Genomic DNA, 25253 nt, shown 5'->3' with positions numbered 1-25253 from the left:
TGGGTGTGGAGGTCGCCGGGCGAGGTGGGCAGCGGGCAGCGGGACTTGGTCCGTGTTGCAGCCGGGATGCACTCTGCAGGGAGAGGCGGCCAGCGGTTCGCTGTGCTGCAAACACTCTTGGAAATGATCCCTCACTCTATGCACTTTGCTCCCTTTGGCTTGAGTGAAAAATCGAAAAGCCAAACTGAGAGCCTCTATCTCTTCATCTCTCCTGTTCCATTTTCTTATCTGACAGTGAGATAACTCAGAGGTCGGGGGATTCGCGGTCTAGAAATAGACTAGGTAATATATCCAAGGAGCTTGATTCTTAAGGATTTCATTTAGATTTTCTTCTAGTTCCTTCCCTGGGTTAACAAGCGTGGGAGATTCCCCAAGGCGTAACTCTTTTAGGTAGATATCTTAAGGGGACATGCCCCTGCCTTGCAAGTATTTTCAAGCATTGTGTACATTTTGATAACAAATAACAAAAAGGCACACTTCTAATAATCTGTGGTCAAGTACTCAACTAAATCGCTAATAAAATTTTTCTACTGTTATTTGAATAATGCTGTGTTTGACACATACTGGTATAGTTACATGTATATTCAAAGTTGAGGTCAATGTGAGTTGAAGCTAGTGTGACTTAAAGACCTCAGCAATAGTTTGGTGCTTTGAGTTTCTCTGCTTCAATTTATTTGTGCTAGCTGATCTTAGAACTGGTCAGTAGAGCTATATGGTGTTTCTTTGAGGAGATAAAGCATTTATTGGTAGAGAAACATAGTTCAGTTCCCTACATCTAAGTCTGCTTTGGTTTATCTGATCATGTATTTTAAGGCTGCTACCTGAACTCTAATTGTTTGTGTAAATTTATTTAATATAGTCATAACCAGAACACTTAGATTGCCATTATACTAAACTGTGGGTTATACAGCTCCTACCAAAGAGGTTTAGGCTATTACTTAATGATTCTATAGTGCTAGGCACCTTTTGTTCTTCTCAAAATAGGCCAGTAGAATTTAAACAGATTTTGGAAACTATTGTACACTAGACCTTAATAAAGTGATATTTCCCTTTCATAATGCCAGTGTCTTGCATTTATAAAGATTTCTCACACCTCCTTTCAGGTTCTGATCATGCAGCAGAACTCTAAGGATATTTTGAATGATTCTGCCCTAACGCTTACTTGATTTCTATTCAGAATAGCACAGGTGCTCAGGATGGAAACTAAGGAGAAAAAGTCTCGAAACTTATTTTCACAAATAAAAGAACAAAAACGCTAGAATATCTACATTCATTGGGCTAAACAAAAGGATAAATGGTAAGAATACCTTTTAGTATTGACAGTCTCCACTTCTCCCCCCCCCCAAAAAAAAAAGTTTGTATAAAATCTCTTGGTCTATAAGCTAGATCCTTACAAATGAAATCATTGAAAATTATGCCAACACAGGAATAGGATACACTTCAAGGGGGCGGGGGGGGGAGGCTTGGGGGGTAGAAACCTCAATTTATATTGAATATTTTTCATAATTCAAGAATATGTGATTAGTAAATTGAGAAAATATGAGAAGCTACACAAACAGAAAATATTATTAATAATGAAAATATTTTCAATGATCCACTTATTTGTGTATGATGGTCGTTTTAAAAAAGTTGTGGTGTACACATGAAAAGAAATAATAAGTCAAATCATTTACCTCACAATGACCAAACATCAAAATCATCCCATCTCTAAATTTGTATCACTGCAATTAGAATTGGTGGGTTGAACAAATGAAAAGATAGGATAAAATTGAATTGTAATAAAATTTAATATTTTTATTGAATAAAAGAACGAGGATAAATGTCTAAAGGTCACCTGCCTCACTTCTCTACTTCAGGACAGGTGATCACCAGAGCTGCACAAGATTGAGGATGGTCTTCTTTTGAAAGATGTCCAGCAATAACATGTTTACAACTTCCCTGAATACCTTTTCCCCTTCCTTATTTCATGTCAAACTCTTTTCTTAAAATTAAACCATTTTCTCTTTCCTGTCCATTTCTCTAATAGGTATCAGTCACAAAATGTTGCAAGATTTTTTTTCCCAGGGTCCTACCTACCTCCTGCCAAACTGTGGTCAGTGACCTGGGGTTGAAAGGTTTCAATTTGTTGTCCTGTACTCCACATCATCCCAAGATACCATTAAACAACAGACATGAAAATTAATACCAGAAAGCCAGGCAGACAGGATGCATGTATGCACATTGGAATGTGGCCAGAGTTCCAGGGTGAGAATTGTTTTCTCCAGGGGTCCCTCCCAAAAGTAAAGGAGTGTTTACTCATGCTTCGCTATTTTACACTGTTTATTGTGCATTTTCATCTTTTCTGAGATGCTGCTAAAATGCATCCAATTCTACATTAGATAAATTTGTTGAAATTGCTCCCTCGAAGTAGCATAAAATGACAGAAGATTTTCCACCAAGACTGAACACATAAAATGAGTACAATCATAGTAATCACACAGACGGTAGAAGCTATTAGGTCATTCTCCTCCTTCCACTTCTAATGTAGGCTTGGTCCCCATCGCGTACTGCATTTTGGAGTACTTCAGTCCAGTCTGATTTTAAATGGCTCGAGTAATGTCTTTTTCCAGTGCATTTGAAAGACTATTTCACAGTCTAATAGTTCTCCCTATTAAGAACTTTGTTGTAATATTCAGCCTAATTATCCCTCTGTTCTATTTTGTCTTGATACTTATTCCCTATTATAACCCCTCTGGACCAGTACATTCTGTTGCCTGATTTAGAGTCTTCATCTCACATTTATTCACGATTTGCAGGATACAAAAGGCTTTATACAGTAACAGGGGAGAACACAAAGGTGACAGTTCTATATCTGAACATGCTTTCTAAACATTTAAGGCAAATCTTTCAGGTCATCTATAATATATAAGATAACTTTTTAAAAAATATATTTTTATTGATCCCAGAGAGGAAGGGAGAGGGAGAGAGAGAGATAGAAACACCAATGATGAGAAAGAATCATTGATCAGCTGCCTCCTACACACCACACACTGGGGATTGAGCCCTCAATCTGGGCATGTGCCCTGACCAGGAGTTGAACCATGACCTCCTGGTTCATAGGTCAATGCTCAACCCCTGAGCCATGCCAGCCAAGCTGATTACATATTCTTAATAACTTGTGTTCCTAATGTAAGTGAGGGAATTTTCCATCTCTGACAGTAATGACCCATGTGAATATTGAGCTGATTCCTTCTAAGTAATGTTCTATGTGGATGCACATTTATGAGACATTTTCATTGCAAATTTAATATCAACAGAACCCTGTCAACACCCACACTACACGGGAATTCTGTGACATGCTGGTCTGATGCTCCACTGAGCCCCAGAAGTTGTTGTCATGTAAATCACTATTGAAATGAAAGTGATTTCCATAATTAATCGGATGTGCTAGGCATATAGTGGTGTGTGTAGCTTAGATGTATACATTAACACAATATAGTAATTCTGTTAGAATACAGTAGCCCCTTCATACTAAAACAATGTTCAAAGCCAGCAGAAGTAAGCTTGAATTCATCACTGTACTATATCATGAAAAGTAAGTTTGAATCATGTATATATCAATATGGAATAAGTTTTGATTTATATGGAGGTACCATATGTGAAGGTGAGTTTAAAAATAGAAAAATCCAAAATAACCACAAGAGAGAAACAGGTTTTCACTTCATTCACTTAAAATCTCGTTCTAAGATGTCTATGCGTAGGCTTCTGTTAAGAGTCTTAAGGAAATATCTTGGTAGACTCACCATCCCACTCAGTTGTTTCTTCAAGCCCCAGCCACTGAAATGTAAGTTAAGCTCGTCAGTAGAGGAGTAAATGATATAAATCAGGAAATAAGTTCCTAGGTTACACTTGGCAAGTCCAGAAAATATAAGACTCAGAGTAAAGTGAATCAGCAGCTAAAAATACTTTTCCACTGCTTGGTGAGCATTAGACTGCACATAGAAACATTTATGTAGATTAAATTAAGGAAACAGTAAAAAAAAAAGTGGCATTCTAAAACTGAATATGTCTTTAAGAGAATAAAATTAGACTGCATGGAATAAATAATATTTAAACCAACGTTTTTTATAGTACCATTCATGGCATAGTGGTGAGTACCCTCAAAATGATTTTCCTTAGAAAACAAAGGGGAAATCAATTTTCTTGGTGTAGGGAAAGTAGGCCATTAATGTACTTGTGACTTCTCCCTGGGACTGAGGCATTCTAAGAAGTCTGTGTCTACACGGACTATAATACTTCCTCACCAAGTGAGTAATCTTTTTATGGAACTGAAAATTGTACACTGTACTTTAAGAATGGACAGAAAAATAAACTGGGAAAACATTCAGGTGTAATTGTAGACTAAAACATCATATTTGAAAATAAAACCACATAAAAAGAAGGTATCTCTACAGAAAGCCCAAGGCAGCTGTCATTTTTACTTGCCTGTATAGCATTACACACACACACACACACACACACACACACCCTACCCACATACACACACATTTGAATAAATTCAAATTCATTTGAAAGAGTATAGATATACACTAAACAAAAAATTTCAAAACCATGACACTAGACACATAGTTTGAAAAACCTATAAATGTAGCATGGGATTATTAAGAGTATAATAATTTAAAGACACTCCCCTAAAAAAAATTACCTTCAGAAAGAAAAAGTAGCTATTAAGGAAGCAATCAGTCAACAAATCCTATATAATAAAACCCTAATATGCAAATCAACCAAACAGTGGAATGACCAGCGGAACGAACGGTCGCTATGATGCACACTGACCACCAGGGGGCAGATGCTCAACACAGGAGCGTCTACCCCCTGAGAGGGCGGCGATCAGGGGCGGGGCCGGCCAGCGGGCAGCACCAGGCCGTCAGCCAAGGTGGGGGCGGGAGGGGGGGAGGAGGTTGGGGGGTGCTGATCACCCCACCTGCCTGTCACCCCATAGATGGCCCTGATTGCCAGCCAGGCCTATGGACCCTACCCTATATATGGGGAACAGTCTCTTAGATTTAAAAATTAAAACCTGGCAAGGCTACTCTAACACTGAAAAAGCAGGATGATGCAGCGATGACATGCATGGACTCTGGCTTACACATTTTGTGGTCAGCCCTGATTCTGACACTTATAACTGTGTGACAAAGCCAATTACTTAACTTCTCTCTGCTTCAGTTTCCCCACCCATAAGATGGGGAAAATGATACTACTGCCTCAGAAGGATCATGTTATCTACTACATTTTATAATCAGGGCAAAAAAATGTAGCTGCCCATACAACAGCAAGATGCCTTTCACCTGTATGAAAAGTATGGTCACTGGTGCATGCAGCGTCCCAGATTGCAAGAGAACACAGGCTGGGCTTAGGGAACCGCGCCCCCCCCCCACATGAATTAAGTGCACTGGACCTCTAGTATTTAATAAACATCTATTATAATCAAAACAAATTCTGGACCTGCCATGGGGACACAAGAAAAAAAATGTGAAAACACATACAAAATTTCACAAATGTGTAAAGTTGAAGGTATTCTAAAAATCAAACTTGAAACTCCAGAAAAGAGTTTTCACCCAACAAAAAAGCCTATTCCTTCTTTTAACAGATGTATTTAGATTTAAAATTTCAAACAGAGGCTGGAGCGTCATCCATTTCTCCATCAGAAGGGCGTTGGTGTTGAGGAGACTATAATTGCCATGTCTTTCAGTGCTTTGACAAAACCTCAGATGTGTGGCCTTCTGGCCAAGTGTCTGCAATTTATATCGGTAGAATTATCATTGAATCCGTGGGGGTGGAGCTTTCTAAGTTTGCTGTGGCTGAACCATGAAAGAAGGCATAGACAAATTTCTACTGAAATTATGATTGCATGAAAGATTTGGAGGAGATGAAGAAGGCTGGTATCTTTCAGAGTATAGAGTAATCTTGGAATGTGAAGAATTTCTTTGGGTTGAGTTCCATGGAAGTTTGTCACTGACCTGTGTTCCTAAACTAGGAAACATGAATATTTGAACTAAGGAATAGGTTCTCCTGATCAATAAACAAGAAATACAAAAAATAAAATAAACTTTCAATAATAGATATTCTGACACTCTATGGAGACAGAATGCTGGATGCTTTGAGGTAAGAAAACTAATGATGTGTCATAATAATCTACACTAATAAAAGAGAAACATGCAAATTAACCATCATTCCGCCACTCCGCTACACCCACCAGCCAATCAGAGCGACTATGCAAATTAACCCAACAAAGATGGCAGTTAATTTGCATACGCAGGTGCGGAGCAAATACTGAAGATGGCGGTAGCCACAGAGCTGGTATGCGAGCAGGAGGCTTGGGTTGCTCCCGGCGACAGGGGAAGGCAAGCTTCCCACCGGCCCTGGGCTCCGCTCAAGGAGGGGCTGGGTGCCTGGGTCACCAGGGGCGACCCAGGCTTCCAGCCAGCCCTGGCCTCCGTTTGAGGAGATGGAAAAGAAAAAAAAAAGGAGGGGTTGGGAGCAGCCGGAGCGGAGAAGCCAAGCCTCGCTGCTACAGCCGGACCAAAGGCCTGGGTCCCAGGTGCCAGAGGAAAACCGGTGCCGGCAGCCAGGGGAAGGAAGGCCTATTGCGTGAATCTTTGTGCAATGGGCCACTAGTAGATGATATTATTGACCAACTGTCATGTGTTGAGAATTCTGTTAATACATTGCATGGATCTAATTTAATACTCACAAGGGCCCTACCAGGTAGATGGAGAGAGAAAGACAGAGAGAAACACCAATGTGAGAGAGGCACATGGATTGGTTGCCTCCCACATGTCCCCTACCAGAGCCAGGAGCCTGCAACCGAAGCATGTACCCTTTACTGGAATCCTGGAATCGAACCCAGGACCCTTCAGTCCACAGGCCGATGCTCTATCCACTGAGCCAAACTAGCTAGGGCTAAAGAAGAGGAAATAGAGGCCCCGAGAGGTGAAGTAATTTTCCCCAGTTCAAGTTGTTAACAAGTCAAGAACTGGAATTCAAACTTTCTTATTCCACGTCCTTTATTATTATTATTATTACTAAGCTGTATTGCTTCATTTTATTCAACAAATATTTTCTTAGCTCCAAGCAGAGGAACATATTTTTGTAAAGGAGACCAATGAGTAGTAAAACGGGACCCGGAATCGAGTTCTACAGACTCAGCCTTTCCCTATATCCAGTTAGTCACAGTGTCTTCTGAGGGACAATGAAATTCAATTGGAAGAAATAAACTGAAAAATTACTTAAAATTAACTAGATCTAAGAGATGAAAAAAAGAATCCAAGAAGTCTACAAAGATATAAGTTAACAAGCTGAGAAATAAACACCAGGTGTGAAAATAGGAACAAAATATATTTCCTGGAGCCTACTTTTGATGGACATAACAATCTGTGAAACTAAATACAGTGGCAAGAATATAGTCTCACAGAGAGCCTGCATGCAGGTGAATAGCATTTCTGTTTGTTAAGGCTAAAAAATGCTGACGCCTCTCTCCTCTTACTACCTAACAACTTCCCACCAGGAAAACAAGCTGGTAAAAATGTTTTGTAGACTAGTAGCATTTTGAAATCTCTTTACCCAATTTAAGTATGCATCACCTTTATGTAAGAAGTACAACATTGTACATAGTTGGCCACTTATTCATAATATATACAACAACTTAAAAGAGGACCAGCTCAAGGGTTTCAAATTTTAAACACACCAAGAACAAGAGAAGGAAAATGACCTGCTGATGATTCCAAAGACTCAGTTAGTGGGGCTGCTCTCAGAAAACCCGTACCTCATAATTCTCTGACCTGGGTGCTTTCCCACAGGCAGGAAGCCTGCTGTCTTGGTTGCATGAATTTATATTTCATTTCAGGCAACCAAACAGCTGAAATATGAGGCTTTACTTGAAAGTGTTTCTCTGATGTGTGCTAGAATATTTTATGGACATAGAAATGAATGGATATCACAGATCTGTCCCTCCAACTGGTGAAGACTGTTTCTTTTGATTGTTAATAATATATAGCAGATAGGTTATTAGTAATATTTTATATTTTGCTTAACAGTTTCAATTCACCATGTGTTGATGAATATAACATAATAGACTGCTTTCAGAAAATATGTCAAAATGTATGCCAATTTGGGAGATGGCACTACAAGGTTAGAACAGTCAGAACTTGTATGTGCCTCAAGGAGAAAATGAGATCTGAAGAATACAATGAACTGTTTCTATTTTGAAGAATCTTATTTTTCCTTAAAAAGACCCTCTCCAGGCTGATGCATTAATCCTAGTGATTTCAGTCAAGACCAGATACATTGGTGACCAGACTAGACCACATTTCAGAATTAGTAAGGAGACATGACATGCAACTTAGGTTTCTAACCCATCTCCTCAATAGATTTTGCTCAAGTCTTGCCCTTGGGGAAAAAATGCTTTAAAGAAGGCTAAGAACCCCACTTCTCTCCCACTCCAATCTCTTCTAGTACTTGCCTTGGCTCCTTAAGTTCTCTGAATTTTAAACTAAAGTATTTTATCCAAGAAGTACAAAAGATCATATACTCATAGGTCCATGTAGTGCACTAATCCTCCAACACATTGGATTTCTTGGTTCATTTTTTTTCAGAAATGCTAACTTCATCCAGTTTGGGGAGAAGTGGACACAATGAAAACTTATAATTTTTGCCTGCTTCATAATTTTGACTATGAAAAGCCCTTCCTTTGCTCTGATTTCTTGAATATAAATGATGCAGTCACTTGAGAGGGAAAAGACCTTTCCTGTAGTTATTGAACAAATGAAGCCCTGATAGGAAGAAGGTTGGAGTGTTATGGAGTGCTCGCCCTCCCCACATTTTTTCCTTCTAAAATCCTAAATTTGTGTTTGTTGCTATATGCTGGAGGTAGAGAATCAGGCCATCTTAAGTATGCTCCTCAGATGGAAAAGTTTGGAACATATAAAGCAGGGGAGAGTGAGAAAGTTGAAGTTCAAAGTCAGAACAGCTATCTTCTTCCTTCCTTTCTAACCCTCCCACCTATTGTACCAACAACAATTATCTGCTTACTTCTTCTGAAAAGACTTGTTACCCAGAAGTGCCTGCATCAGAATCATTTTGAAGTTTACTTAAAAGGAAGAATACTGGGACAGATGCATCCAGGCTAATTTTCTTTAGGTTGGGATTCAAGAATACACATATTAAGTAAGCTTCCAAATTATTCTTTAAAAAAATGTTTTTTTATTCCTCACCAGAGCATATTTTTCCATTTATTGTTAGACAGAGTGGGGGGGGGGGAGAGAGGGAGAGAGAAACATTGATGTGAGAGAGACACATCTATTGTTTGCCGCCAGCACTCACCCTGGGCCAGGAATCAAGCCTGCCCTTGACCAGAATCAAACCCAGGACCCTCCAGTTGGCTGGCTGATGCTCTACCCACTGAGCAAAACCAACCAGGGCCAGATTATTACACTCACATTAGAGAAATACTACTATCTTAGTCTGCTCAGACTGCTATAACGAAATACCAGAGACTAGATGGCTTAAGTCACAGACATTTACTTCTAACATTTCTGGAGGCTAGTGTCAATGTAAGAAGCAACCAAACCTGTAGAGAATTTTTATGAGTTTATTTGAGCCAAACTGACCACAATTGACAGGAAGCAAAATCTCAACAGATTGAGAAAATGCTCTGGAGAATGGCAGTTTTGCAGCTTATTTCATACATTAGAATAAAAGAAGGAAATATAAGGAGGGTTACATAAAATCCATTGGTGGTAGCTTAAGGGGATGGGAGAAAGCAGGGCAGGGAAATTTCTGGGATTGGATATAAAGTAAAACCAGGAGACACATCATTATTTTACATTGGTGGGCACAGGGTGATTAATAATTAACATTTGCAGCACATGGAGATGCTATGTGGGGAACAAGGTAACAATGAGAGGGTTTGTGGTCTCCTGCTCTGTTGTGCCTCAAGGGGTTTGCAAAAGAAAATTACTCTGACATTTCAAAGGTATATGATTAGATGCAAAAAGACAATCGACAGGCTTACTTAAGGTAAAGATTGACCTTTGTCAAGGAAGTAATAGCCTAGGAAGTGACTACCCATTATAACCTGCTTTTAGTTAGGAATTTTTATGTTCAGACCATTCAATGTGGTTACTTTCAGTTTCTGAGTTTCTAGGGCCTGAAACTTGTCAGGTTTAGTATGTGACTCTTTTTCAGTCCACAATGGAAAGTCCAAGGTCAATGTGCAAGCAGATCCCGTTCCTGGTGAGAGCCCTCTTCCTGAAGGACCACCTTCTTGCTCTGTCCTCACCTAGTAAAGAAAGAGAGAGAGAGCACTGTCCTCTCTTCCTCTTCTTACAGAGACACTAACATCATTTTGGGGCCGCATCCTCATGACCTCCTCTGACCCTAATTACCTCCCAAAAGTCCCTCCTCCAAATACCATCACTTTGGATTTAGAGCTTCAACGTATGGATGGGATGGGGCTACAAACATTCAGTGCATAACAATTAGACAGAAAATGATGGTCACACAGAGAAAACCCAGTGAATGACCGTACAAAATTATCTCCCACAGCAAGTCCACTCTAATTAGATTAACCAGTTGTATAAAATAAATTCTGCATGCCTGAATATCAATTAATTAATAGAGCTCAACTAATAAAGCCCAGTCTCTGAGAGTTGTGCAAAGCGATTTATTTTCTAGAAAACATCATATCGTTTCCATTGCAAATGAATTTTTTCTTCTATTACCTACAGTAAATTCCACGAAGATACACAAACACACACAATACATGTCTTTTGGACATCTTTATTTGGAAAGTTTCTCATTTTTCTTCTTCTATCCTATATTTTATAACTTCAATATTGAAATGTTACAAAGGGAAGTTACTGGTGTTTGAAGAGTATCATGAATGAAAAATTCTTTCTATTTCTAAGAATAGAAACACTTCTGCATTTGGATAACTGCACATTTAAAACTGAAATTGTCTTTATAACTATATTCTTGTGAGCTAGGGGGATGTGGGAAAACATTGTTTTGTCACAGTTCCCTCCTTTTCCCTCCGGATCTGCAGAGGGGGAGAAAACTTCACTTGGCAACTTCTTATACACTCTCCACTCAGCGACTACTTCGTTCAAGTGAATGGTTGCTTAGCTGAAGTTGGCAATCCTCACAAGTACTGCCAAAGATAGTTTTCTAAACAGGGTCCAGAACCTCAGGGGGTAAATGCTAAAGAGGGAATGAGGGCGGGGCAGCAGGGGGCGGAGGGGGCTTAGGCTAGGCCACCCCACCAGACTTACCTCCTAGGGGATCTATGCAACTGCTTTGTGTTCACACTTAATAAAGGACTTCATGAAGAGAAAAGCAATAGAAAATAGACCATATCCTCCTCCCCCAACAAACTTCTCTCTCTCTCTCAAAAATAGTAAAAAGCAATTTAATTTCTAAAACTTAGGCTGTCTTAGGTCCCCAAATGTCAAATTGTTGAAGGCTACTCTGTGTCCCTAGCAGAGCCTAGCTTTCTTACCTCTGATGGTTACAGTGCTTACACCTGAAAAAGGCCCCTCCAGTGGCCCCTCCCTCTGACAGGACAGCTCCATCTAGCTAAAGCTAAAAACCCATCACCACCCCAAGCCAGCTTCTTCCTTCTTATGTCCAGAATCTCCCCAGAAATTAGTTCAAACTCTTGGAATTGCCTGGGATTTCCCTTCTGTTTGGTCCTCTGGTGATTCCTCATCCCACCCAGAGTGCTCCTTCCTCTCCTACTGCTGCCAAGACCTTAGTCTAGGTTATCATCATCTACTCTCAATCATCTGTGATAGTTTATCTCCTCCAGTCTCTCCCTTCTCTTTTATTATTAACTAGAGCCCCAGCACGCAAAATCACGTGGCCCGCTCACCCCTCACCCGCCGGCGCCCTGCCTTGACACCCTAACCTCTCCACCCAGAGCTCAAGTGCGCCTGGCCCCACCCCCGTCCCCTCCGGCCTTCTCTGGCCGCTTCAAGCCCCACCCTCGGTCCCGTGAGTCGTCTTGGGCTGGTTCTGCCTCCTCCGGGTGCCTCCCCGCTTCTGCTCCATATCCAGAGCAACATGGCAGCTCCACCCCATCATGGCACTGGAGGAGAGCGTGGAAGCCTTGCACCTGCTGCAGAGTTTCAAGTGCCGCTTCCTGGCAGCGTGCATACTGTGCTCCTTCCCCTGGCAGGTGGGCGGCAGGGCACTCTGAGTGCCAGTGGTGGGTGGTGAAGGACTGGTGAGGGGGCACTAGGGCTCTCACCCCTGCCTTCCCCAGCATGGGATGGTCCCACCTTCTCCAGGCGCCTCCCCGCTTTTTCCCATCTCCTGAGCAATATGGCAGCTCCACCCTGTCGCGCACACAGCCTCCTGCTGGACAGTCATTATGGCATGAGGGTGTCACAACCATTAGCATATTAGCTCTTTTTAGATAGGATTTACCTGACACTTAGTGAGTGTCTACTGTGTGTCCAGTCACTGTCCTAAAGATATTAGAGCAGTGAACAACAAAAATTTAGAAAGATTTTTGTTCTCATTCACGTTACACTAAATAGTGAGTTTATTCATAAAATAAACAGAACTAAGGTACTATGGGGAAAATATAATGATGTAATGTAAAAAAGAATGCTATTGCCTTAAAAAAAAAAAGGAATAGTGCTACCAGATGAAGTTAGATGAATAATTGGCTTGACCATTCCATTCCCTGGTTTAAAAGGCATTAAATATAAACTCAGCACTTAAAAAAAAAGTTTGAACTTCCTTGCATCAAAAATCTTTTACAAGCAGGCCACCAATGTATCTTTTCAGCCCCTTTTCCTCAAAACTAGCCTCTCTCTTCAGATTTTCTGTCTGCGCACAAAATAGACCTTTAAGGATATTTGTAGTCATAAGTCCATTTAGAATGTGTTTTCCTCTTCCTTTTTACAAACCTACACTTTAAGGCCAATTTCAAATCTCAGTTCATCCCGTCCATGCTAATGATGCTTTCATCTGACCTACCAAAGAAATTCTTCCCCAAAGCATCCCTGTGCTTCTCATCATATCTTCATTGCAAACTGTCTCCATTTAAAACTTAGTATGCCTAGGCCAATGTAACAATTAAAACTTTGAACTTTAAGGTTGGATCTTCTCTCCGACCCCAACAGGAGCCTATTTCAGGTTCGAAGTTGAGAAAGAAAGAGCCAATGCTCCACCCTCCTTGTCACTCATTTTTTAAAAAAATATATTTTATTGATTTCAGAGAGAAAGGGAGAGGGAGAGAGAGAGAGAAACATCAATGATGAGAGAGAATCATTGATGGGCTGCCTCCTGCCAGGCCCTTAATGGGGATTGACTCTGCAACCGAAAATCAAACTGATGACCTCTTGGTTCCTGGGTCGATGCTCAACCACTGAGCCACACCTGGCTGGGCTTCTTGTCACTCTTTTAAACTCTAGTTCTGACTCGTCCAAAGTTGGAGGTGAAGGATAGATAGGCTTAGACAGGGAATTGTGAGAAACAAGCTCTTCCCTGACAGGCTTCACATTCTCTGGGACCCCAGATTTTTAAGACGGAATCTCTCTAAGAGAGAGAGAGAGAGAGAGAGAGAGAGAGAGAGAGAGAGAGAGGAGATTTCTTTCTCCATTGCTGGAGGTCTCACACCTGAGTTTCCTTGACACAAATGTTCCTTTGTCTGAGCACACCCCCTCAGCACCTGCTCTTTCAGCAAATTCACTCCACACAGACTCTCATTTCTGGAGTCCCATTTCCCCTCCAGTCCTTTCTCTTAGGCTAGGATTCTCCTGGCATTTGGTCCACACAAAAAAGCATGAACATTGTTGCAGGAACAATTCCCAGCATGTGGACCAGTCCCAATATTTCCTCATTGCCCCATGGCCAAAGCATCTAAGCATCTGGCTCTTCTCTCATCCTCTGTATTTCCCAGCCTGGCATCAGACCCAGGCCACTTTGTGATGCTTTTTGCTTTGGTGCACATAAGCATTTCTTGCTACTCTCCCTTGAGAATATACTTTGACATAATGAATGCAGTGCATTCTCTTGCGTCGTCTGTTTCTGACTTGGCTGTGAATTTAGCAAAGTGCCTTGGTTCCACTTGACCAGTGGTCAGCAAACCGCGGCTCGGCAAACCGCGGCTCGCAAGCCACATGCGGCTCTTTGGCTCTTTGAGTGTGGCTCTTCCACAAAATACCGGCTCTTCCACAAAATACCGACTTATGCACATTGGCCACGAAGTTTCAATCGCACTGTATGTGCACGCCCGCACATGGTATTTTGTGGAAGAGCCACATTCAAGGGGCCAAAGAGCAGCATGTGGCTCGCGAGCCGCAGTTTGCCGACCACGGCACTAGACCAATAGATGCTTGTGTGGAATGTACAAATGTGGTAATACAATCTAAGTTAAAAAAATTATAACTTTTTTATAAACCAAAAAAAATGTGTTTTGAGTGTGTTGGGGGTTGTTTTGTTTTTTTATGGAGCTACCTGCATAAAGACTCACAGAAATTAATGCCTATGGAATAATTTAAGATGTGGTCAGAACACCTAACTGTCTCCCTACTTAGAATTAACTCCAAAAAGGACAAAGATCTTGCCTGTCTTTTTCAGTGGTCTACAATAATGAATGGAACATGTAATAATACTTAACACACATTTAACGAGTGACAGAATTTTATTTTATTCATGGGTATCCTCCATGCTAAAAGAGTAACATTAATTTCTTCCATTTACTAGTATTCATGGGTATCCTCCATGCTAAAAGAGTAACATTAATTTCTCCCATTGGTATGCTGCACTTTAAAGATTAGAATTATTTTTACAATCTTAAATTTAATCATACCATTTCCTAAAAGCATTTTGGATCTCAAGCAAAATAACTCCATATAAAATGCTAAATTTGGCATGAAAACTAACATCAATTCAATTAAATAAGCCTTTATTGAGTATCTGCTACTTTCGAGGCACTGGGCAAAGTACTGAGGGGATACAGAAAATAAAATCACTCTGTTTTACCTAAGAATTTATAATCTTACTAGTAGCCCGGTGCACGAAATTCATGCACATTAAAAGAGAATTAATTAGCGGAGATATTTTAATATTGCTATTTGCCCTTTCTCTATAATAGAAGTGTGAGAGATGAAAGGAAATTAGTAAAATGTATATGAAAATAATATATAAATTTATTAATAAATAAACAGTAACAAAAGGATATAACAACAGAGGCATGATATAAAAATGACAAAAACATGATATGAAAACAAAAACATGATATAAAAACAACAGTGATGCAAACAATGACTGATAAAGTGATTAAACTTATTCTAATATCTCCTGTACACCACATTAAGAGTGAAAACACTTTCAAAGTGCTTGACTAATTTCCCTTGTGATGAAGTATTTAGAACTTTAACTGTAACGTCACATGCTCTTCAAACTCGAGAGAAAGCAACATATAACTGACCATGTGCAAAAACGGGTTCAGGTAGGAATATGCCTACTCTGTCTAGTGCAGTGGTTCTCAACCTTCCTAATGCCATGACCCTTTAATACAGTTCCTCATGTTGTGGTGACCCCCAACCATAAAAGTATTTTCATTGCTACTTCATAACTGTAATTTTGCTACTGTTATGAATCGTAATGTAAATATCTGATATGCAGGATGTATTTTCATTATTCACGACCCACAGGTTGAGAACTGCTGGTCTAGAGTTTGTGCTTGTGATTTAGTCATCACAAATGCTGGCATCACGGGAAACCATCATCAAATCAATTTAAATGGGAGGCCAGTGTCAGATGGGGACAAATTAATTCTTGGAATCAGAACAACCTCTCCCTCTGCAGATCCTGTTAATACTTCAGCTTCGATAATGTTAGGTGGTAATCTTTTGATAATAAATCTGGTACCATTACAAAGACCCCATTTACTATTGAGATTTCTCAATAGCATGATGATTGCACCCACTTTCAATTTTAATTTATGACCCGGCATTCCCGAAGGAGTAATACTATTAACAAATTCAATGGGAAAATTTTCCTTTTCAGGATCATCTGTGGAATCAATGGAATCATCACTCAAATATGTGTGAAAATCTCCATCGAGTATATCCAAAATTTCTTCATTTAATTTTTGAACATGCTCATTTTTTGGAAAAGAATTGCACATTTAGATATATTTTTAATATTTTCTATAGATATAGTATTTCCAAAGGTAGCTTCAATAATAGATCCATTACAAATCATTTCACAGGGGATTTCAATAATATCCATTCCTAAATGAAAACTGCTATCAAGTTTGCCATCTCCAAGTTTTACTAGCCATCCACTATAAGCAGAATCCTCTGATCTCATATTTGTTGTAAGAGACAACTTTCTGAAACATCCCCAAACATTGCAGTACTTTAAACTATGGCTGATCACATAGCATGCAGTACAATACTGAGATGTTGTTTAAAATCCCCCCAAGAAAGAGAACTTTCCCACCAAATACAACATTCATACTCATAATTTCTCTTAGTAATCTGTCTATGGTGTTTATAGCATGACTGGATGCCATGGTGCATTCATCAATAATGAGAAGTTGGGCCTTTTTAATAGTTTTAGCAACTTCACTCTTTATATTGAGTCTAGAAATTGAAGTTTCATTTAATGGAATCGGTAATTTATATTGGGAATGAAAGGTGCTTCCACTGAGAAGTAAATTTGCAGCAATTCCTGTAGATGCTGTAGGTAAAACAGTACCACCACAAGCTCTAATATAATGTATTAAAACTTTATACAGATATGCAGGTGAATAGGATTCCTAGCTGGCAGGCCCCTGACAGCAAGCTGGCTACCTGTCGATTCCGTGAGGAATCGGGCTCCCTCCTCCCTCCTGTCAGGGTCCGGGGTGCAGGTGAATGGGGTTCCTGGCTGGCAGGCCACTGACAGCAAGCTATCCAACAGCAGATTCTGTGAGGAATGGGGCTGCCTCCTCCCTACTGTCAGGGTCTGGTTTGAAGGCTGGCCATGCCCCCTGTTGGGCCAGACCCAGAGTTCTACCATGCTGTGGCCTCTGCCTCAGCAACCCAGGACTGACTGCTGCTGGGCGCTCCTGGCGCTCCGAGGGTGGGTTCTTCCCTCAGGCCTCACGTAAAACAGCTCGGGGAGGGCGCAGCCCTTGGCAAGGCAACCCAGGACTCAGTACTTTTACGCTCTGCTCCAAGGGCGGGTTCCTGCCTGAAACCTCGCCCTCCTGGGAAACAGCTGGGGGAGGGCGCAGCCGTTTCCAAGAGGACCCCTGCAGGACTGACCTCCTTCTGGTTGGTCGAGCTTCAGGATGTGATGTTACACCCAGGGTTTTTATATAAGTAGACAGGGAAGATGAGATGTGTACATATGTAACTACAATAATAGAAAAATTCAGGAGCTCACCAGTGAGACCCCTGAGTGATCATTTTTCTGCTTAGCGTAACTAGAAAGTATCATATAAAAAAAGTTGTTCCTGTCCTGGACCTTAAAAAATGATTAGAATTTCAGAGAGTGGAGAAAGCTGTTTGAGACCTAATACAAAGGTAGAGAGATAGTGTGTGGGATGTATTTGAGGAGCAACGTGTGGATTGACTTTAGTGGAACAGTCAGGTGTATGTATGGCTCTAAGAGCAGATGGAACAATGGCTAACATTTCTTGTGTAGGAAGAGGGAAACTTCTGGAAACATTTGATCAGGGCAACCTTAAAGCACAAACCTGAAGATAAATATGAGAAAATAAAGCCTTGGGAGTCGGGGAGATGAGTGGACTCATTATGGCAATAGTTCAGGTGAGAGGTAATGATGACCTAAGTAGGGCAGTGGCAACGGGAATAGAAAACACGAAATGAGTCTAACAGACACAAAGATGAATAGTGCCTGGTAGGTCAGAATTCGCTGTTGGGTGGAAAACGCCAGCCAAAACAATTAAGCTAATCATTTTTCTCCTACAATAGAAAAAGTCATGCTGAATCAAATCCTTGGTTTAATAAAGGAAAAAGGGGGGTTTACAAAGGCTATTTTTTAGGAACTTGGGTTAAAAACAAATAATAATAATCCAAGTAAAAACTATCTGAAAACAAGACAGAAATGAAATCAACAGCATTTATCCTAAACAGGCAGGAGGTTAAGCCACCATGGACGCTCATCAGGCTTCTGCTAAGAGTCACTCACTGGCCTCCTTGACTCTGGTGTTACCCTTCTAAATCCATCCAACAGCCTAGAGCCAGAATTATCTTAATAAAAATCTAAGCGTGTTACTTTCTGTTTAAAACTCTCTAAAGATTTTCCATTGTCCTTGGGATAATCAAAACATGCTTTACCTGACCCACTATGACCTGCATATGTCTCCAGCTTTCTGCCTCATTACTTTCAACTCACACTTCTTCTTTCAGTCAAACTGAACAGCTTGCATGCCTTGCCTCCCCCCACACCGCCCCAAGGTCTTCTCATAGACTAGGCAACTTCCCAGAGCACTGGTCCACTCAATTAGAATTCTATACCACATTTGACCCCCTATAGGTTAGATCTTGCTGCTATGCACTCCTCAAGTTCCCTGTACTTCCCTTTATTACATTTTACTATAATGGTCTACCTTCCTACTGTGGTCTGTAAGTGCTACAAAGACAGAGACCATGCCTGCGTATTCAGAGCTATATCTCCATTACCCAGCAGAGTGATTAGCACATAGTAGATCAATAAATATTTATTGAATAAAGGGAGTCGTGGTTAATTAAATCACTCTAGGGCTCATTTCCTTCATCTTTAAAAATGGGTATTGATCTTCAAGATTCCTTTTACTCATAGAGTTTATATAAGTAAACTTCATCAATAAAGAAGACAGACTTCAGCATTCCAAGTCTGAATCAGTATCATAATATACTGAAAAAATCATTGAGTTCTATTTATAAATTTACATTTTAATTGCTGTCTAAATAGCAAAATTGTTAATGATATTAGTGATATTCCTCAATCTGTCCTCATTCTGCAAACATTTCTACTCTTCATCTTGAACAGTGAGATTTGAGTAACAGGGAAATAGAGGAAAGTAACTATAAAAACTGACAGTTGAGTAAACTTCCCAAGAAAGACAGCTTTAGGCAGAGTTCTGCCTCCCAGAACTTTCACAAATGAAAACAGATTTTAAACATTTTCATAGAAGAGGATTTATAAAGCTTGTTTGATAATACTAATTCCCACCAGCTCCAAGGTGTTTCATTTAATGCAATCTCTGACATAATACTCCAAACAAAATAAATGTGGTTCACACACATATTCTCTACAGCATTTTTAGGAGAATGAGTAGGATGCTGTAACAATAACTTTTATTGAGTACTTAGTATATGCCAGATACTGCTTATTTGCTGTACCTCTGCTAACAAATTTAATCCTCACAACAACCCTATGAGGTAGGGACTATTATTATTCCCATTTTACAGAGAAGAATACTGAGTCACTAACACACGTTTACATAGTGAGAATATAGCTAGAATTTTAGCAGTTTTCGCTCACAAACTTGACCAGTTAACTATCATGCTTCTCTTATAAAATCATCCCCAAACTAGAATGTTTGATATATAAAAACAGTTGGAATAACTGTCTTAAATTTCTTGATTTGGAAATGAAGACAACTCAAAATCTAGTGACATTCTGAACTCTTTGTTGAAAATAAAAACTAGTAACAATCAAATGTTGGTTCGATTTGCTAATATTACTGAGCAGAGTATATTTAAATGTTTTTGTATCTTATTTTCACCTAAACTCTTCTAATTCCAGTAGTTTGAGAGTCAGCTGCAACTAAAAGAACCATTTCTAAGTCTTTATTTCTTTAAAAACAAGTTGTTCCTTTGATCTCCAGAGTATGTCCTCTGCTTGAAAAGGCAGTCACAATACTTTTAATCTTTGTGTTAAAAGAGAAAGAGATCACTTAAAGAAAAAAAATCGCTTCCCTTATTTTCTACAGGGAAAAAAGTCTCAGATGCCTTTGTGGAAAATGAAAATAATTGATACATTGGTGAAACCAGGGGTCAGGAAAGGAAACTTTCCTACTTTTTCCTTTTCCTGTCCACCCAGGTCTCAGAGTACGTATATTTACATGTATATAATCCTTGAATTGATTTATTAAGCTGTTTACAAGTTAAAAAGAGGTCCCGAAGTGATCATTACAGAATACAAATCAGGAGAGACAACTTTGAAAGAATAGTAATTTTGCTGCTTGATACTGACCTTAAGTCCCCAGGAAAAGAACAAAACAGCGAAAATCAACTTTTTTTTCTCCATTCATAATTGTGAATTAATTGTATTGTGCAGTTTAGCTGAATTCTCCTGTATCCTAGGAGAAGACCTCTGACAGACTGGGAATTTTTGCTTGTTTATAATGTAAACTCAATATCTACAAATAGTTCTTAATACCACATAGGCTGATTGGAAAGCCCTAATTCCCAAAACAAAGAGGAAAAGGTGAACAAAACAATCCATCTGCAAAAGGAAATAGAATGTTTAAAAATCTCTTTTGATAATTTGGTTTTAAATAATCCTCTAAGAAAAATTTGTGATGACATCAGAAGTCTGACTACAAAGCCTAAACTTGTTCATCAATGAAGTGTATATGCCTTGTGGCTTATATGGCTTCATTAGTTACTTTGATTATAAAAGCACTTAGCAATAGTTGTATCTACGTTTAGTATATCAATTAGCCCATGCAGTTCTAGCAAAGGGTAGGTTTGAGCATTTGCTGATAAATAGCAACACTGCTAAATTTTCATTTTGATGGTAAAAATTAAAATATTAGAATTCTAATTTACTCAAATTGGACATTTCTATGCATGTACATACCATTTCAGATAGTTAATATTGACCTTATGATGATAATTCTACAGCTTCCTTCACTTAATCATGACATTTTTATTCATCCACTCAACAGCTATTAAGCACATATATTGAAAATGTACTATGTTAGACACGGGCAAATAAAAATTTAAAAAACAAAACAAAAAGGTCCTTGCCCTCAAAGATCTTTAGTTATAATTTTAAAAGTCTACATTTTAAGGCTTTGGAAGAGTGTAACAAGAATAGTAGCATCATTGTCCTTCATCTCATATTTTGGGCAGAAATGAGTCAATAAAGTCTATAGGGGCATGGATCTGCTTCCCTGAAGCATGCCAGAGGCTTAGGAGTCACCCCAAATGAAGTACCTTTCTTTTTCTCTTAGTAACAAGATTTGCTTAATGCTTTTAAAAAGAAAAAAAATGTGTTGCAATATGAAGTATAAAGAAATGCTCTTGGGGTTAAGTCCTCAATATCTTCATACCCATAAAAATGCCTCCGTTTACTTAATTTAATATATTTTAACACATCCAACTATTCTTCCCAGAAACTCTGACTAAGCACCTCTGTATTTGTCTGACCCTGTGGTTGGTACTGGGGATCTGTAAATTTGATGTCAAATATACCTTATCAAGTAGCTCATGGTCCTATTATGTGGAACTTATAGAAAATAACTCACAGTGTTTAACTTATTAATGACCATGGGTTCAGGTTTTTAAAAATACAAGAGGTACTCAATAAAACATAGAGCATATTTTCTAATGTTCTTTTCCTGAGGTTAGAAAGAATTTGGCATAATTAGAAAGTATTCGTTGATAGTTAACAAAAAAGTAATCTGAATCAAATGTCACTGGAAAATGTACATGGGGCCAATTTGAATTTTACAAAATAAAAAGCATTTTTGCTGCCAATGCTGTTCTGAAATTAATTGCAAGGTGTGATTTTTAAATGACTTATCAAAAATCTTTGCACTGATCAATAAGTCAACTGAGACTGGAAACCACCACCAGCTAGTAATTTGATTTACTACCTATTATAATTCCTCCATAATGCATAATAGGCATTTTCACAGTTTAATGTTTCTGTAATTGAGATATAAATGAATGTATGTGCATACTTTATGAAATAATATTATTTTCCCAAAAATTTGTTCTTAAATGCATGGTGAATCTTAAAACAAATGGTATCAGAGTTAAGGGAAATCTATTAATTGCCAGCACACTAACTGCTTATCTTATAAACTACATGTTCTATAAAAATCGCAAATTTCTTAACTAAATTTACTTTTCTTTTTAATCCTCACTCAAGGATATGTTTTTATTGATTTTAGAGAAAGAGGAGAGGAGGGAGGGAGGTAAGGAGGGAAAGAGAAACATGGGTGTGAAAGAGAAGTATCCATGGTTACCTCCCATAGAAGCTCTAACCAGAGATTGATCCCACCAACACGGGACAACTCTCCAACCAACTGAGCCACCCATCCAGGATCTACATTTTCTTTTGAATGTTTCACATTTTGCTACAAATAGAATGATAAACTCTCTTTTTTAATATACTTTCAAAATCCAAAATCACTTGCTTTGAAAAACCTGATTACCAGAATCAGAAATTATTTATCAATACCTTCATTATTATTCTGCTTATAAATAAGAATAGTGTTTTGTTCATCTTGATACATTTCTTGTAAAGAAAGTCATGTCCTAGTCATTTTTATATCGCTGGAGTCTGTAATAATACCTTTAAAAGAATTAATGATTATTGAATGAAATAATGGAGGAAGTAATGGAGGAATAAAGACCTTGGGCTCAGGGCTCAATGAGCCATCAAATATTTGTTGAATTACAATTAGCTGCTTATGTTGACTGACAGAATATTGCCATAGTTCAGTGATAAAGTTTTAATATTATTTCTGTAGTGTTTGCCTTGTACCATCAAGAGTAAATTAATAAATACTAATGATAAAAATTATTTTAAAATTTGATTTCAGCCCTAACCGGTTTGGCCTGCAGACTGAAAGGTCCCAGGTTCGATTCCGGTCAAGGGCATATACCTTGGTTGCAGGCACGTCCCCAGTAGGGGGTGTGCACGAGGCAGCTGATCGATGTTTCTCTCTCATTGATGTTTCTAACTCTCTATCCCTCTCCCCTCCTCTCTGTAAAACATCAATAAAATATATTTTTAAAAAATTTGATTTCATGTATATTTAAGGTCTATATCAATGATGGCAAACCTATGACATGCGTGTCAGAGGTGACACACAAACTCATTTTTTTGGTTGATTTTTCTTTGTTAAATGGCATTTAAATATATAAAATAAATATCAAAAATATAAATCTTTGCTTTACTATGGTTGCAAATATCAAAAAATTTTTATATGTGACATGGCACCAGAGTTAAGTTAGGGTTTTTCAAAATGCTAACATGCTGAGCTCAAAAGGTTCGCCATCACTGGTCTATATATTTAAAGGAGTCTTGGTATGTCAGTCTTTGGCTCAAACATTCCTCTTGCATATTCAACTATTTTTGATATTGTCTGCTAAAGAATGTCTCCTGAGTAATTTTTATCTTAAAAGATGAATTTTTGGAGATATGAACCAGTGATGGTGGGCAAAGAAATGGAATAGTAGATGGAGAGGAACTTGGGTCAAAAGAAAATACAAACCTTTCTTAAATTTAACTGAATAAATGACATAATTTCATGGAGATGAGATTGAAAAAGTAGTTTTAGGGCCAGATCAAAAGGCCCTTTTAGACCATGTTAAGAATTTTGTTTATAAGATTTTAGGCTTATAGTAATGGTAAATCATTAAAGTTCCTGCTCATGGGGAGCTTATTATCTACTGGGGGAGAGAGATTAATCAGATGTCTAAAAGAAATATAAAATTGCAACTGTGCTACATGCTAAAGATGAGCTATCCAAGATTGTGGGAACATATAATAAGTGGAATTATTATCACAGAAGTCAGTCTTCTGTGAAAAACTGAGGACTGGAGGATGAAAGTGAAGAGGGGGAAAATCAGGTTGTATTCAGTGGGCTGAGCAAGAGCATGGAGCGTGTGAAAGGAGTGTGGCGTTTATGAGGAACTGAAAGGTCAATGTGACAGGAATACTGAGAACAGTGAGCATCACTGTATATGTAGAGGGTTGTCCTTATTCTAAGAACAATGGGAATTGGGAAATTATTCAACTACTTAAAACAGGAGTGCGGTCATTTATGCTGCTATTTCAAACAAATAAAAACAAATGAACAAAAACCCTCACTAGAATATGAAGAAGGGATAAGGGTTGAGGGGTCAAAACAAACAGAGGTAGACCCTTTATGGGACTTTTGTGATTGTGCAAAACAGAGAATATGGTGGTTTGGGCAAAACTGGCAAATGTTGAAATGATGAGAAGGGGAAAATATAAAGAAAAATTTTAGTAGTTAAGATGTAAGAGGACTTGGTGATATGTGAATTATAGATATTAGCTATCACTGTGATGTTTATGCAGTTGTCAAGGACATTCACAATGAATCAATTGAGCAGTCAATCAATAAGCATTTATCAAGTGCCTACTATGACATCAATATATCATTCCTTTTATGGGAGACTCAAAATTATTTATGCATTAGAAGATCAGATTCTAAATATTGTTTACCTCACTTGTTTTTGACACACTATAAAAGAAACAAGCCACTGTTGATGAATATCCATTGTGTGCTAGGGAATTGGGAACAAACAATGCATTCAGAAGCTACACTAAGCTCATCCAAAAAGCATGACAAAATCATCTCTACCCAGTACAGGCTGCACAGTTATGGTGCAAGCAGATGAAAGTTGCAGTTGGCTGAGAAGCCCATTGAGGGTGATTCACCAACATAAGTTAACAGCAAGATTCAACTGCATTCTCACCTCCTCCTGACACCTGTGTGCTAGTAAACCCAAAGTCATACATATCATTCACTTCACTACAAAGTGAACGTTGTAGAACTAAAGGGTATTAATCTTAGGAAGGCTTGGCCAACCTCAATCTAACACCCAGGAGAGAAACTGTTTTTAAAATATTATTAAGATGTTTATCTCCCTCAATTCTCTGGGAAGACTTAAAAAAAACAAAACACAACACACGTCTGAATCAAATCTTAGAATACAAGAGTTTTATTCTCAGTCTCACTAATGATTGTGGTAGCTGTGAAAGTCTGCTTATAAAGACACATTTTTCATTAGTCAGATTATTGCCTGATACATGAGGAAATCTATTTTTTAGTTCTGTTTTCTTTCACTGTTACCAAATTGAATATATTTGTGAGAGAAAACAGTGAGAAAGATGAACACAACACATGCTATGAATACCAATTCTATCACTTACAAGCTGCACTCTTCTGAAAGGTATATTAAATTTCTCTGAACCTCAATATGCTCTCT

The 25253-nt window shown here is 38.7% G+C and overlaps 1 protein-coding gene across 1 annotated transcript in view; it reads left to right on the top strand.

Annotated features, from left to right (window-relative positions):
- Positions 1–25253, top strand: part of GRM3 (glutamate metabotropic receptor 3) — a 202523-nt gene that overhangs the window by 899 nt on the left and 176371 nt on the right. The gene's annotated exons all lie outside the window — the stretch shown is intronic.

Source organism: Myotis lucifugus, unplaced genomic scaffold (assembly GCF_000147115.1).
Source record: "Myotis lucifugus unplaced genomic scaffold, Myoluc2.0 scaffold_51, whole genome shotgun sequence".
NCBI classification, from domain to species: Eukaryota; Metazoa; Chordata; class Mammalia; order Chiroptera; family Vespertilionidae; genus Myotis; species Myotis lucifugus.
This window is presented reverse-complemented; position numbering and strand designations above follow the sequence as displayed.